Source organism: Mercenaria mercenaria, chromosome 5, assembly GCF_021730395.1.
Source record: "Mercenaria mercenaria strain notata chromosome 5, MADL_Memer_1, whole genome shotgun sequence".
In the NCBI taxonomy this organism is placed as follows: Eukaryota; Metazoa; Mollusca; class Bivalvia; order Venerida; family Veneridae; genus Mercenaria; species Mercenaria mercenaria.
Window position 1 is genome coordinate 73,646,709 of NC_069365.1, and position 15,242 is coordinate 73,661,950.

General features: G+C 35.9%; 1 protein-coding gene across 6 annotated transcripts in view; it reads right to left on the reverse strand.

Annotated features, from left to right (window-relative positions):
- The window catches only part of LOC123557621 (calcium uptake protein 3, mitochondrial-like), a 144,388-nt gene that overhangs the window by 37,262 nt on the left and 91,884 nt on the right, over positions 1-15,242 (reverse strand). The window lies entirely within an intron of this gene.

A 15,242-nucleotide genomic window follows, 5' to 3' on the forward strand; every position in this document is an offset into this window, starting at 1 on the left:
GTGACAGCAAGTAGAGACTAAACACGTCTGGTATAAAGTGGCTTAGTAGAATAGTAGTTTTGGTGGTTTGGTTTGCTTGCATCTTCTGCTGTGTAACCTCTGCTTTTTATACATAATATTTACTTATTGATTGTATCTTTTACCAATATCATCTTTATGAGCTAACTTTACAGTTTATGCCAGCTCATAATATACTGGATTTTATCAGCAAAATAGGTATTTAATAACTTTGAATAACAGTCACAGTGCAGAGGGCAAGATTTTTTTTCAGTGATGAAAAACGAAAGATAATCTAGCAAAAAGTAATCTGAAAATTTACCTCATTTAACTCATTTGCACCTTTTTATAATACACTTAGTTCAAGTACTGAAGTTGCCTCTGTAATTTGCAACTTTTTATACTACACTTAGTTCAAGTACTGATGTTGCATCACTTTTTGTCAAAATATTGTCTCCAATAAAAAGTATTCTTTATTATTCTTTATACACTTATGAATTCTATTGAAGTTACAAAAGAAATGGACCATCTGTCTGAGATTTGTCAACACTACCAGCTGCTTTATGCCAGACAGTCCCAAGCCTGTGTAAAGTGTGAGGGGTCACCATTGAAATAAAAATGTGAAAAAAAATCTGCTGTTACAAACATTTATTTGTTCTGCAAACAACTAATTAATGTTTTGAATAAAATTAATGTCAAAGCACCTTTGATATTGTATTACCTTTCTATGGCAAACTTGTAAGTTGAATCTATTGAAAACAAAATGTGAGTAAGACAATCTTTAGACAATTTAATACTTTTAATATTGTCACTTTTATGAAATGAGTATTATGTACAATAGTATTATTTCCCGAAAAATATATATTTGAAAAGTGTCTAAAAAAATTTTTGGGCACAATCATCGTCCATCCACCCGTGTAGAAAGAGAAAAAAACGTTAAAGATTATCGGGAATTTTTCAGTGATAAACTAAGTAATGTTGACCTTGTTTTCATGATCAATTTACACCCCCTCTAAGAGCTAAAAGAAGTGTGTCAGTATCTTGATATCTGAAGCGGAGATCAAAGTGGTATTTTTGCTCGAGATTGTCATGGCATTACGTCATGTTTTCGCGCCATGTGCATGTATCACTGTCTGATCGTACCACATCGGTTCTTAAAATTGCTGAGAAATAGAAATCAATAAAAAATTTCTTCTTTAATTTGTTATCAAAAGCGAATGTGCTATATCCCGTATAAAAGGTAAATGTCTCAAACGACAGTTACTATAGTGGATATCCTACCTCTGTGACCTATTTGCCCTCGAGGAATTTACATTATTGTTTGACAAGAAAAACTTTTAAATTGTTGGTCAAAAAATACATGTACAAAGATTCATTTAAAACTTATTAAAACCCGCAGTGACATCACATTGCTTTATTTTAAAATAGCATTTCTACTTACGTTCACGAGGTCACGTAACCTATTCTGCCGCACTAACAGAAATCTGTTTGCCAAAAATCGTCTTACTCCATGTATTGTAATCGCAGCCGCTTTTTCATTATTTAAGATTTTTTTATTCTGTTTTTTGTACTTTCTGGTCAAAAGTCTGAATTTTAAGCCCATAGTATTCATCATTATTTACTTTTAGAAAGAAATAAGTAACTAAGATCGCGCTGTTTGAATTTTTACAAATGATTATATGAAAATTCGACCGTTTTTATAGAATTTTGCCTACATTTCTGTCGATATCTTATTAAAATCATTATAGAAATCAAAAAGTATTATTTCTCAAGGGGTGTTGAAAACTTGAAGCGAAAATATTAAATAATGAATGCACTACGCACGGTTTTTGTGTAAGTGTCGATGTAAATTAGATGTTACGATACTAAGGTCACACGTGCTTGTGGAATGGAAAATTACCGGCATGACGTTTTGATATCTTTACGATTCGCGGGTAAATTCCAGTCAATCCGGGTAGCGACTGAACCATCTCAAAGTTTGTTGACGTTTTGTAGATGTAATTTCTGAATTTTGGTAAAGTAAGGACGTAAAAAAACCACTCGCCCGATCGTCCGAGTTCACAGCGAGGTCCACTCGTCCTACTCAGACTTAACTCGCCAATGCGAGCAGGCGAGTGGAATTTTACACCCTGTTAATGCCGATAAATGTGCGGCAAAACACGATATTTTGCACGCGTTAAACTCCCTTCCTGTGAAATTACGTCCAGGTGAATACACTAATTTTATTTTCTTTGGGGCTGTAAACAGCCGACCGGCGGAAAAAATCAAAATAAAACTCGGGAAAATGAATTTTAATTTTATTCCACTTTTGCAATATTTAGGACCGGCGCTCCCGTAAAACGAAAAATAAAAAAACTCTGGCCTTACAGGCTTTTGATTGTGAATGACATCAACCCTTACCATGCTGGACACAATTGATTCTGCCTTTGCGACCAGTGTAGATCATGATCAGCCTGCACATCCGTGCAGTCTGATCACGATCTGCACTGTTCGCCATACAGTCAAGTGTCTTTTATGTCAGCACCCCTTTTAATGGTACAGTCCAAACTGAAAGATGGACAAGTTTATTATAGAAACTTAGCAGGGTAAGGGTTAAAAGCATTTCAGGTGCAGCCAGGAACCTGGAAAGAATTGTTGACCTTTCGTATGCCAGATGGATGACTTTCTGAACAAGAATGAATTTTACACCTTAAGTGAGGTTTAGAACCAACTGTCTGGAGGGGCAAGTGATTCTGAGTCAGTAATCTTAACCATTTGACCCCTGAGACCCCAAAACCTCAATATACAATTACATTTATTAACCTACTTCTCCTGCTTATGCAAAAATGTTACAAAATTAAAATACAATGACATCAGTTTCTATTTACAATATTTGTGTTCACCTTTCCCAGATTACATCAAACAAAAAGTTATGAATGAATAATGAATTCCATTCAGAAAAGGTAAACATGTAAACCCATTTAACTGCATCTTAACTTTTATTGGGTAAGAAAATCTGAATGACTATTGCCTCAGTACTAAAGATATCATCCTTATTCGTACTGAAGATTAAAGTGTCCTAGATTTCTTATCAGAAACGGAATTTCCAACTTTCTTAAAATACGACATTGTCATAAGTTAAGAGTTTAGCAGTACTTTTGGATATGAAATTTGTTGTTTTATATTCATTCAATTAAATTTCGTATACAAAATCCTCTGGGTCACCATGATGCCCCTGTTCATATATAAAAATCAACTTGAACTAATTTTTAATGTATGTTCAGAATAAATAATTTATTACCGCAAAAGGACTCCATAACAATGTATGACACTTCAATATCTATTTAGTAAAAGACAACAGAATTTTAAGAATTATCTAATCTAAGTAAAACCAGAGCTCGTAGAACACGAAATGCCCCCCTTGCTGCATTCAGTAACTGCATAAGGAACAGAAATTATTTGGTCACTGTGCACACAAGTTCTACTGTTCTTGGTCAAAGTGGCCTTGACCATTGACCTACTGATCTCAAAATCAATCGGGGTCATCTGCTTGTCATGATAAATCTCTTTATTAAATTTCGTGATCTTATAGGCCCAATTTAGCATTATCAAGTTATCATCCAGACACATTTTAACTGTTCCAGGTCACTGTGACTTTGACCTTTGACCTCAAAATCAATAGGGATCATCTGCTGGTTATGATCAACCTCCATATTAAGTTTCGTGATCCTAGGCCCAAGCATTCTCAAGTTATCGTCTGGAAACGTTTTACTGTTCCGGGTCACTGTGTCCTTGACCTTTGGCCAACTTATCTCAAAATCAGTAGAGCTCATCTGCTGGTCATGATCAACCTCCCTATTAACTCATGATCCTAGGACCAAAGGTTCTTGAGTTATCATCTGGAAACTGTTTAACTGTTCTTGGTCACTGTGACCTTGACCTACTGACCTCAAAATCAATAGAGGTCATCTGCTGGTCATGAACAACCTCCCTATTAACTCATGATCCTAGGCCCAAGAGTTCTTGAGTTATCATCCGGAAACTGTTTAACTGTTTGGGTCACTGTGACCTTGACCTTTGACCTACTGATTTCTAAATCAATAGGGGTCACCTGCTGGTTATGACCAACAAACCTATCAACTTTCATGATCCTAGGCCTAAGCGTTCTTGAGTTATCATCCAGAAACGGATTGGTCTACATACCGACCGACATCTGCAAAACAATATACCCATCCTTCTTTGAAGCGGTGGTGGGGGGGTTGGGGGCATAAAAAACCCTATAAAACCACTGGCATTTACAGTTCAAAATTCTTTTTTTAATATGATGATATTTTATTTGCAACTTCACTTGAAACTTAGTATAAACACGGGAGACAATCGACTAAGTTGACACTGATAGAATAATGAGGACATCACAGCTTGTACCCATTTTGCACTATTTAGTACTCAACTATTCTCTGAAACTGCCAACTTGGAGAATGGCAAAAAGTCAGTGAAACATTGTTTCTAATACATAGCACTATTATTACAGTACTGAACAACATGCACAAAAAATTAAATATATGCAATATCATGCAGTCTAGTCATCTCGTGACCCTTTCTCATGCCCTAAATACAAGATCTTTAGGCATTCCAAAGAAAGTCCTGATAAAACAGCAGGCATGAGACAAATCAAAATACCTCTTTAATATCTCTGAAAGAAATTTATTTACATCAATCAAATAAGGCTAGACCATATTTTTTGAAATTTTACTTTTCAAATCTTAGATATGAATCTATGCACCAGTTTAAAGCTATTGGTATACAGACAACTTTCTTACATTTTGCAATACAGAAGTGAGCTAAAAAAACATGTAGTTTTATTTTTTGACACAAAGCAACAATAAAACGATATGACAGAAATTGGCCATTCCAGACTTCAGCACACTGTGGTGCAAGATCCACAGAAACCAATAAATAACAGATTACTTGCACTATTTCATAAACTTCTGAACTTTCTGAACAAGAAATATGTAGTCCTGTCTTTCCTCAATAAAATTAGAATATCATTTAATAGCCTGACCTATTGGCATATAATTCACTTATAATCTATAAATAAAAAGTAAATCTTTAAACACTCATTTCCCACCTATGGTAAATCAACATCAGAACCCAAAGAAAAATGAAAAATGTCTTTCTGCAAGATAAAAATTTTGCTTCCATTTAAAACTCATCTCAACGATAAACACATTGCAAGACAGTCTTCAATGATAAAAGACCACAAAAACAAGAGGGCCAAGATGGCCCTAGGTCGCTCACCTGAGAAACACACCATAATACACCATAACAGTGTAAACATAGACCTAGTGATTGCATGGAAAAAATGTTCTGACCAAGTATCATTAAAATAGACCTAGTGATTGCATGGAAAAAATGTTCTGACCAAGTATCATTAAAATTGGAGCAAACACAAGTATTTCTTTTATTTGACCTAGTGACCAAGTTTTTGACCCCAGATGACCCATATTCAAACTTGACCTAGATTTTATCAAGGAAATCACTCTGACCAAATTTCATAAAGATCAATTGAAAAATACAGCCTCTATTGCATACACAAGGTTTTTCTTTGATTTGACCTAGTGACCTAGCTTTTGACCACAGATGAACAATAACCTAACTCTAACTAGATTTTATCAAGGCAATAATTCTGACCAAATTTCATAAAGATCAATTGAAAAATACAGCCTCTATTGCATACACAAGGTTTTTCTTTGATTTGACCTAGTGACCTAGTTTTTGACCCCAGATGACCCATTTTCGAACTCGGCCTAGATTTCATCAAGGTTATCATTCTGACCAAAATTCATGAAGATTACTTGAAAAATACAGCATCTATCCACACACAAAGTTTTTCTTTGATTTGACCTAGTGACCTAGTTTTTGACCCAAGATGACCCATTTCCGAACTCTGCCTAGATTTCATCAGGGTAATCATTCTGACCAAAATTCATGATATTAATTGAAAAATACAGCCTCTATTGCATACACAAGGTTTTTCTTTGATTTGACCTAGTGACCTAATTTTGACCCAAGATGACCCATATTCAAACTTGACCAAGATTTTATCAAGGCAATAATTCTGACCAAATTTCATACAGATCAACTGAAAAATACAGCCTCTATTGCATACACAAGGTTTTTCTTTAATTTGACCTAGTGACCTAGTTTTTGATCCCAGATGACCCATTTTCGAACTCGGCCTAGATTTCATCAAGGTTATCATTCTGACCAAAATTCATGAAGATTACTTCAAAAATACAGCATTTATCGCATACACAAAGTTTTTCTTTGATTTGACCTAGTGACCTAGTTTTTGAACCAAGATGACCCATTTTCAAACTCTGCCTAGATTTCATCAGGGTAATCATTCTGACCAAAATTCATGAAGATTAATTGAAAAATACAGCCCTATCGCATACACAAAGTTTTTCTTTGATTTGACCTAGTGACCTAGTTTTTGACCCCAGATGACCCATTTTCGAACTCGGCCTAGATTTCATCAAGGTAATCATTCTGACCAAACTTCATGAAGATCAGTTGAAAAATACAACCTCTATCGCATACACAAGCGAAATGTTGACGGACGGACAGACAGACAGACGCCGGACATCGAGTGATCAGAAAAACTCACCTGAGCATTGCTCAGGTGAGCTAAAAACCAGCTTAGATTCCACAAACCTATTTGTTTTTGTTGGTTTTCATGCCACATCAATACCATTCAGGTCATATGGTGACTTTCCAGCTTTCATTGGTGGATAAGACACCCAGGGTGCTCTTCCGAATATTATATCAGGCAAGGGTCTCTAACAAACATTATATCAGACAAGGTGTCCTCCAACATTATATCAGGAAAGGGTGTCTAACAGACATTATATCAGGCAATGGTGTCTTCTGAACATTACAACAGGCAATGGTGTCTTTCTGAATATTATATCAGGCAAGAGTGTCTTCTGAACATTATATCAGGCAAGGCTGTCTACCAACATTATATCAGGCAATAGTGTCTTCTGAACATATCAGACAAGGGTGTCTTCTGAACATCATATTATGCAATGGTGTCTTCTGAACATATCAGGCAATGGTGTCTTCTGAGCATTATATAAGGCAAGGGTGTCTTCTGAACATTATATCAGACAAGGGTGTCTTCTGAACATTATATCAGGCAATGGCTTTTCTGAGCATTATATCAGGCAAGGGTGTCTGAATATTATATTATGCAAGGGTGTCCTGTGAACATTGTATCAGGCAGTGGTGTCTTCTTAACATCATATCAGGCAAGGGTGTCTTCTGAACATCATATCAGGCAAGGGTGTGGTCTAAACATCATATCAGGCAAGGGTGTCTTCTGAAAATCATATCAGACAAGGGTGCTCCCTCAGAATATGTATCAGGCAAGGGTGTCTTCTGAACATTATATCAGGCAAGGGTGCTCCCTCAGAACATTATATCAGGCAAGGGTGTCTTCTGAACATTATATTAGGCAAGGATGTCTTCTGAACATTATATCAGGCAAAGGTGTTTTCTGAACATTATATTAGGCAAGGGTGTCTTCTGAACATCATATCAGGCAAGGGTGTGGTCTAAACATCATATCAGGCAAGGGTGTCTTCTGAAAATCATATCAGACAAGGGTGCTCCCTCAGAATATGTATCAGGCAAGGGTGTCTTCTGAACATTATATCAGGCAAGGGTGCTCCCTCAGAACATTATATCAGGCAAGGGTGTCTTCTGAACATTATATTAGGCAAGGATGTCTTCTGAACATTATATCAGGCAAAGGTGTTTTCTGAACATTATATTAGGCAAGGGTGTCTTCTGAACATCGTATCAGGCAGCGGTGTCTTCTGAACATCATATCAGGCAAGGGTGTCTTCTGAACATCATATCAGGCAAATGTGTCCTCAGAACATTATATCGGGCAAGGGTGTCTTCTGAACATAATATTAGGCAAGAGTGTCTTCTGAACATTTTATTAGGAAAAGGTGTCTTCTAAACTTTATATCAGGCAAGGGTGTCTTCTGAACATCATAACAAGGGTGTCTTCTGAACATTATATCAGGCAAGGGTGTCTTCTGAACATTATATCAAGCAAGGGTGTCTTCTGAACATCATATCAGGCAAGGGTGTCTTCTGAACATTATATCAGACAAGGGTGTCTTCTGAACATTATATCAGGCAAGGGTGTCTTCTGAACATTTGAACAAACTTGGGTGAGGACCATATAATGATGCTATAGACTAAGTTTGATGAAGAACCATCAAGTGTTCATGGTTCATGAGAAGAAGTTTTTATAACGTTTTTCTAGTTTTAGCTCTAGAGGCCCCTAAAAGGGACCAAAGTGAAACATTTAAACAAACTTGATAGAAGTCCATGCCCAAATTCAAAACATTCGTGAACATTAAGAATCATATAACACCAGAAGTATAGACAACTAGGCAGTACAAATTCTAAATAATGTAAATATGAAACATGAAATAAAAGTTACCTGAAAAATACCCAATCTATGATGGACACGAAAAATACCCAATCTATGGACATGAAAAATACCCAATCTATGATTAATTCTTCCTGGAACCCTCTGAATCAGTGTGGAATTTTTTTTAATCAGCATACTTATGAAAGTACATTCTAAATTTCAGAGAAATATGATGTGTACATCTTGAACTTCAACACACAGCTATGACGTAAACAGGTAACAAAATATCTTAAAAGGAAGTGTGGCTATTACACTAACATATAATTTGTACTTTAAAATTGTGCGTTCAGTTTTATTGTCTTTTTCAGTAATTTTTCAGTCTGAATTAGAATGTCTACTTGTAGCAGCGAGCACTTTGCCCAACATTATAGTGCTGCCTCACTGAAATAGGACAACATAGACACAATACATGATGCCCCACCCAGTCATATTTTACTGACACCAGGCTGACCAGTCCCAGAACTATCCTCTTAACCTTTAGCCTGCTGGCAGCAAGTGATCCTGCCTTTGAGACACCTCATGGTCTGCACTGTCAGTCAGTACAATTTCAGGGAACACTTCTTCAAATAATAAATGGTACTGCTCAAATTGAATGAAAGACCAATCCATTTTAGACCTGCTAAATGTTGAGCACCAGGCAAGGAAGCTCCTTGTACATTTTTATTGTCCTTGGTATGATGCGGCCAGGATGTGAACCCACAACCTCAAGCATTTGAAGCAAGTGCTCTACCACTGGGCTGACGTCCGATTTATCTGAACATTTGTCATTCAAAATTTTTTATAATATGACACACACCCAGGACTACTAGATTGAGATCACATATAAACTCACCCATGTGATTTCCCTATACCAACTACTTCTCATATATCGAAAGCATTCTCCATCTCATTTTGTACACAATGCCCTTAAATGTTTGTTTTTTGACACTATTTAAAAGATCATTCAAGATGAAGCATAAGTATTATATTAACTGTATCTAAAATCGTATGGAAAACTATTTGCTCTCTACTCCATTATTTCTAACCACAACACCAAATAAAAAGGATGAAAAATGTTTGCGATTACCATCGGAAAATTGAAACTTTGCAATAATGTCTTCATAATATTCTTATTAGCATCTGATACATATTTTATTTAACAAACAATTTCCCAAGTTTTCATCCTGAATTTTCTATCGCTCATTGATGGAATGTGAGATAGGTGGATATGATATTCATTTGTTCTTTATGACAATTTCAGTTTCCTTTTCGAAATTTTATCATAGTTTAATAGTTTTGAACCAAAGAGTCATATAACTTTATACACCATAACGAAAAACAAAGAGGCATATTTGAAAAGCTGTACTTATTCACAGATGCACTGTTCATCATTCTGGCCATAACTCATAAGCGTTGTCTAAAAGACATTTTGAAACCATCAACCTGACTTTAAAAATGGCAATGGTTCCTCGAAGAAGCCAGTATGTAAGTACCTGTGATAACATGGTTCATGGACTTCTCCAGGATTTTTCAAGGACAAATAATATTTTCAACTTGTCAGTAAAAACAGAAATATTACTGAAATACAGTAAAACCCCTTAATAGCACCTCTGAAAAGCAAAAACCTCCTTAAAATTACAATATCATCTATTATATATATTTTTCTTTCTCATTTTATTGACTCTTCTTAAATGAATCTCTCTCTAAGCAACAACCTGTGTACAACAATTTTACACATTTTCATTTTTCCAGAGTAATTCACACTGGGATGGTTGCATTGTAACAGAAATACTATTAACAAAAAACAACTGAGTGTAAAAGGTCCTCAATTAAAAGAAACATTTTAATATTTCGATCAGCGTGTAAAATAACTGAAACACCTAACTGTTGAAACTGACATCAAACATTGCCGAATTAAAATCTTTAAGATGTTACAATATTTATTTGCAGTGAATGACAGCGTAAAATAGCGGGAGCATCAAGTCCAAGAACAGATGGTCAAAAATGACGGTGACCCGTTTCTAAATGAAAATTAAACTATCAAGTTGCCAGATTTTAAATTAGATTGGACCACAAACACACTGGATACATGTTAATTATACTGCCCACCTTAATTTGCATGTTTACAAGCAATCGTCCACTGTACAATAGGAACTGCGACTACCCATATCTTAATGGCATTTCTACGAGTCAATGACATACCAATACATTGGCAAAAACGGGTCCTCGACTTTTATTTGTCCATATGTCCTTATTTGACAGGGGAATCGAGAGCCCTCAGGGCAATCTGGGGACAGCTGCTGACCTGAGTAAACCCTTTAGGGGCCATGAAGCAAATGTGAAGAGCAAACAACCTAAGAAATAATGGATGTACAACATTTTTTATTCTAAGGGCATGCCTACATTCCATTTTGTAATTAAATTCCTTTTTTTCCTTTTTCTTTTTTTTTTACTTCAGGTATCATAAAAAAAGAAAGATTTTTTTTACAGAAAACACTTTTCTCTGCTAATTATGCAAATGAGACCATCTGCAAAATTTCCTTGCAGACAAAAATATATATTTTTCAAGAAACAAAGGAACATTAAAAACTCATTTTTTCTTAAGTTTAGATTTTTAGACTTTTATTTATTGAGACAGGGAGCAAAAAATGCAAAAATTCTCATTATTCTGTATGTATTGTTAATTTATTTTAATGAATACAGTGAACAGATTCAAAACACTGATTAAACGCAATAGTAAATCCTAAGTTGCCTGAAAAATCAGAGAAACCTATAAACTGGTAATATTGCCCTTACCCAACATTCTCTCACTTTCATTTTGTTTTCAAAATGAGAGTTAGTAGCAGAGATTTGAAAGTTTTATGTGATCCTATCACATGATGCGATTATGATGTATGTGTTCATGACTACAGTGTTTGTGTTTGACCTAAGTGATTTCTAACAATTTTTCAGTCATATAAGGACAGAGTCTACCTGTAGAAGAATGCCTACCTGTAGAAGTGAGCATAAAAAGGACTGCTTAAATTCACCCAAGACAAGATACCTCATTCAGGCACCAGGCTGACAAGACCTTAGAATTGGCTGACAAGACTAAGTTAGAACTAGTAACCCTTTTAAAGATGGCAGCATCCAGCAAGGCAGTATATTACAGTCTTTAGAACAACCCAGCTAGGGCCCCAGTCTAACAGGATAAGATTTTATTATGATTTCATACAGTGATGACAAGTTTCATCCATATATTATATTTTAAGTGGATCAACAGGTGGCCGCCAATTTATTAAACACCTACATTTCATGCCGAATCAAGTCTCATTATTGACCAGAAATAAAATCCTGTAATCAATACGCAAACTTGCTGGTTAACATCGTATAAAAATGTTTGGTCCGAATAAAAAATACGAACTCAAGTGTCCAAATAAAACCAACTGCCCCGTATCAAATACCCTATAACAATAAAACACAATCTACAAATCGAACCTGTCAAATTATATTCACCAATTGAAACTCGAAAATAAATGTATCAAATTAGGGTTAAAACATGATTGTCCAGCTTCTTTCGCATTAAAACATAAATTTTACGAGCAATGAATTTTGTACAAATAAAACATCAAAGAGCTGTATAAATAACAAGAGGCGAGTCACAATAGGTGATCAGTCTGAAATGGCGGAAAATAAACTATAAGGATTCTCAATCACCGAACAACACGCGCAGTGTGATCATATTGTCACCTGCTGCCCCTGGAGGGCGCCACTTGTTATAATTCTGCATCTGTAATGAGATGGACGTCAAAAACTGCTAGTTACTGTTTTATAATTTGACTGGTGAGATTTCTCCGAAGACTTATCTTCAATCTAAATATTTAAAGAGACTTTTTCTTTAGGGTATTATGTCCTAACACAGGTCAAGTATATATTGAGTTTCCTACCAGTAGATATGAAAAACAGAGCAATCACTTAATTACATTAAAAAAAAATGCCAATTTTCCTGTAGTTTTGTTAATTCTACAGTTACAGAAACTTCTGAAGCCATTACAGATGGACTACCTTTAATATCTTAACATAATTATGCAAACCCACCCGCAAAATCAGTACATTTGATGTACATAAGAAGTATAAATAAAGCTCCCCTCTGGAGTACCAAGTTAGCGTTACTGAAGTTGGCGCTTTAAATGTACTTCAGTTTGACGGCGATAACTATGTATTAGCAATCAATAGGAAGAAGTACACTTGAAGGCCCGTCTAAAATATGCTAATTATGCATCAAATGTGCTTCGTCAGGGAAGTATCTTTGAAGCTTCTAATGAAGCACAACTGAAGTCCCAGCTGTAAAAAATATGGAAATTACGCCTCAAATACGCTTCGTTCAAGGAAGCACAACTGAAGTCTCACCCACTAAAGTACATTTAAAGTTCCATCTTAAATAAGTGGCATTATGTGCCTCAAATGTGCTTCATGTAAAGAAGTATCTTTTAAGTATATCAAGAAGCATGGATAAAGTCCCATCTGAAGTACCTTTAAAGTACTATCGAGGTAATTTTAAGCCCCTTGAAGCTGTTATTGAGCATGTACCAGACAAACCTGACTAACAAGCTAAATGTTGACAGACAACAGACAGACAGACATCGAGCAATCACAATAACTCACCTGAGCAATTCAGGTGAGCTAAAAACAGGCTAGGTAAATCACAAAAGTCTCCCCTGCGAAATGGACCATTGCCAACCATGGTCAACCTATGGTTGTATGACCTTGGTTTATCATGGTTTAACAAAATAACAAATTGCCGACCATGGTTGACAATGGTTCAACCATGATTAAGATATGGTCTATGAACATGGTTAAATGAGAACCATGGTCAAACTATGATTAGGACATGGTCTATGAACATGGTTAACCATGAATAAACATGGTGAGAGTATGGTTAATGAACTTGGTTCAACCATGGTTAATGGACATGCTATTTGAATATAATTATTAGAACACAGACAACTACTGATCACTGTATATGAGCACTAAATACAAAGGCTTCAGAGCTTTGCAGCAGAAAATGCCTCCAAAATTAGGTTTCCAACCTTTGAAAGAAATTTCAATCCATCTTGACCAAAACACATACCATAATTTCTGATACCCACAGATGAACAAGTATTTATAACACTTAATGCACCTTCACCATTAATAATAAAGGCTGCTTTGAGGAATAAAAATCTATACTAGGAACAATATTAAACAATCAAAAATTTATTCCGTAAAACCTTCATTTTACTGATTAGCTTTTTTGTATTTCTTTTGAACAGCTCGCACCTTCAATGTTATTTCTGTGTCTTTAGTGCCAGGAAACCTTTCTTTTAACACTTTGCTTAAGCAAGCATACAATCTTGGATCAAATTTGGGTTTGGGCTCTGTGCTGGTGTTTGCTCTCCTACCAGTTACACTATGGGTAGTAATGTAGTCAGTGGAAAACAGAGCCAGAAGTTTTTTACAGCACTCAAAAAGGCTGTCCTCATGACAAATCATATCCTTCAGTTGTGGTTCTGTATAGCCATTATACTCCTCACACGGTTTCTGTGAAGGGCTACTAGGACTTTCTGAATGGCTGGACAGGATTGGTCCTTCAGGCAGATTAGATGCTTTATTGCTGGATTTCGCAGAATCTTGGAACCTTTCGAGTTCTCGAACCCTCTTCTTTAAGCGCCTAACCTGATCTTGAAGTTCGTCAAAATCCCTAAACAGAAGAAAAACTTTAATCAGTACAATGCATGTATACATACTTAATGTACTCATCCCGGGACACATACAAAATTTTCTCCTGTACAGAAGTAATACCTGAGGTAATGAATACTATAATCTGATCTGAACAAAGATACTTTTTCTTGCACACCAGCATTCGTAAGACAGATTTGTAATGCAATCTTTCCAAAATAATGCAAAACAAGAAACGTTTAATAAACATATGCTCCCCTCTACTGCTCATGACCAACCTGCTTATAGAGTTTTAGAGACCTAGGCCCAAGCGTTTAGTGTTTTAACGTTCAATGTCAGTGACCTTGACCTAGTGATCTCAAAAACAATAGGGCTCATCTACTGGTCATGACCAACCTGCCTACCAAGTTTGAGGAACCTAGGACCAAGCATTCCCTGGTTATTGGTGGATCAAAACGGTTTTACTGTTCAAAATCACTGACCTTGACTTTTGACCTTGTGACCTCAAAAACAATAGGGATCATCTACTGGTAATGACCAACCTGTCTACTAAGTTCGAGAGACATTTACATATAGTCAACACTTACTTATATTGCCTAGAGACTGCAACAGTCACCGGATTTTGTATCTGTCAGATTCAAGAAAATCATCCCCCTCCCACCTTTCCTGAAATTTTCATTTTTCACTGACTTACCAATTTTCAAAATTCTCTACCAATTCACTGATCTTGAAAAACAAATTTCCCTGATTTTTCAAGGTAGGTGGCAACCCTGATCATAGAGTATCCCACAACACCCACCGTTATTAACCGGAAACCAATTAACTGATCAGTCAATGTGACTTTGACCTGGTGACCTCAGACTTTGACCTGTTGATTTCAACAACTATAGGGTTCATCTAACATCATGACCAACCTGCCTACCAAGTTTGATATGCTTAGACCAAAGCATTCTCTAGTTTTTGATTGGTAACTGTTTTATTGTTCAAGTCACTGTGACCTCGACCTGGTGACCTCAAAAACAATAGGGGTCATCTACATCTACCGGTCATGACAAACATTGTGACCTTGACCTTT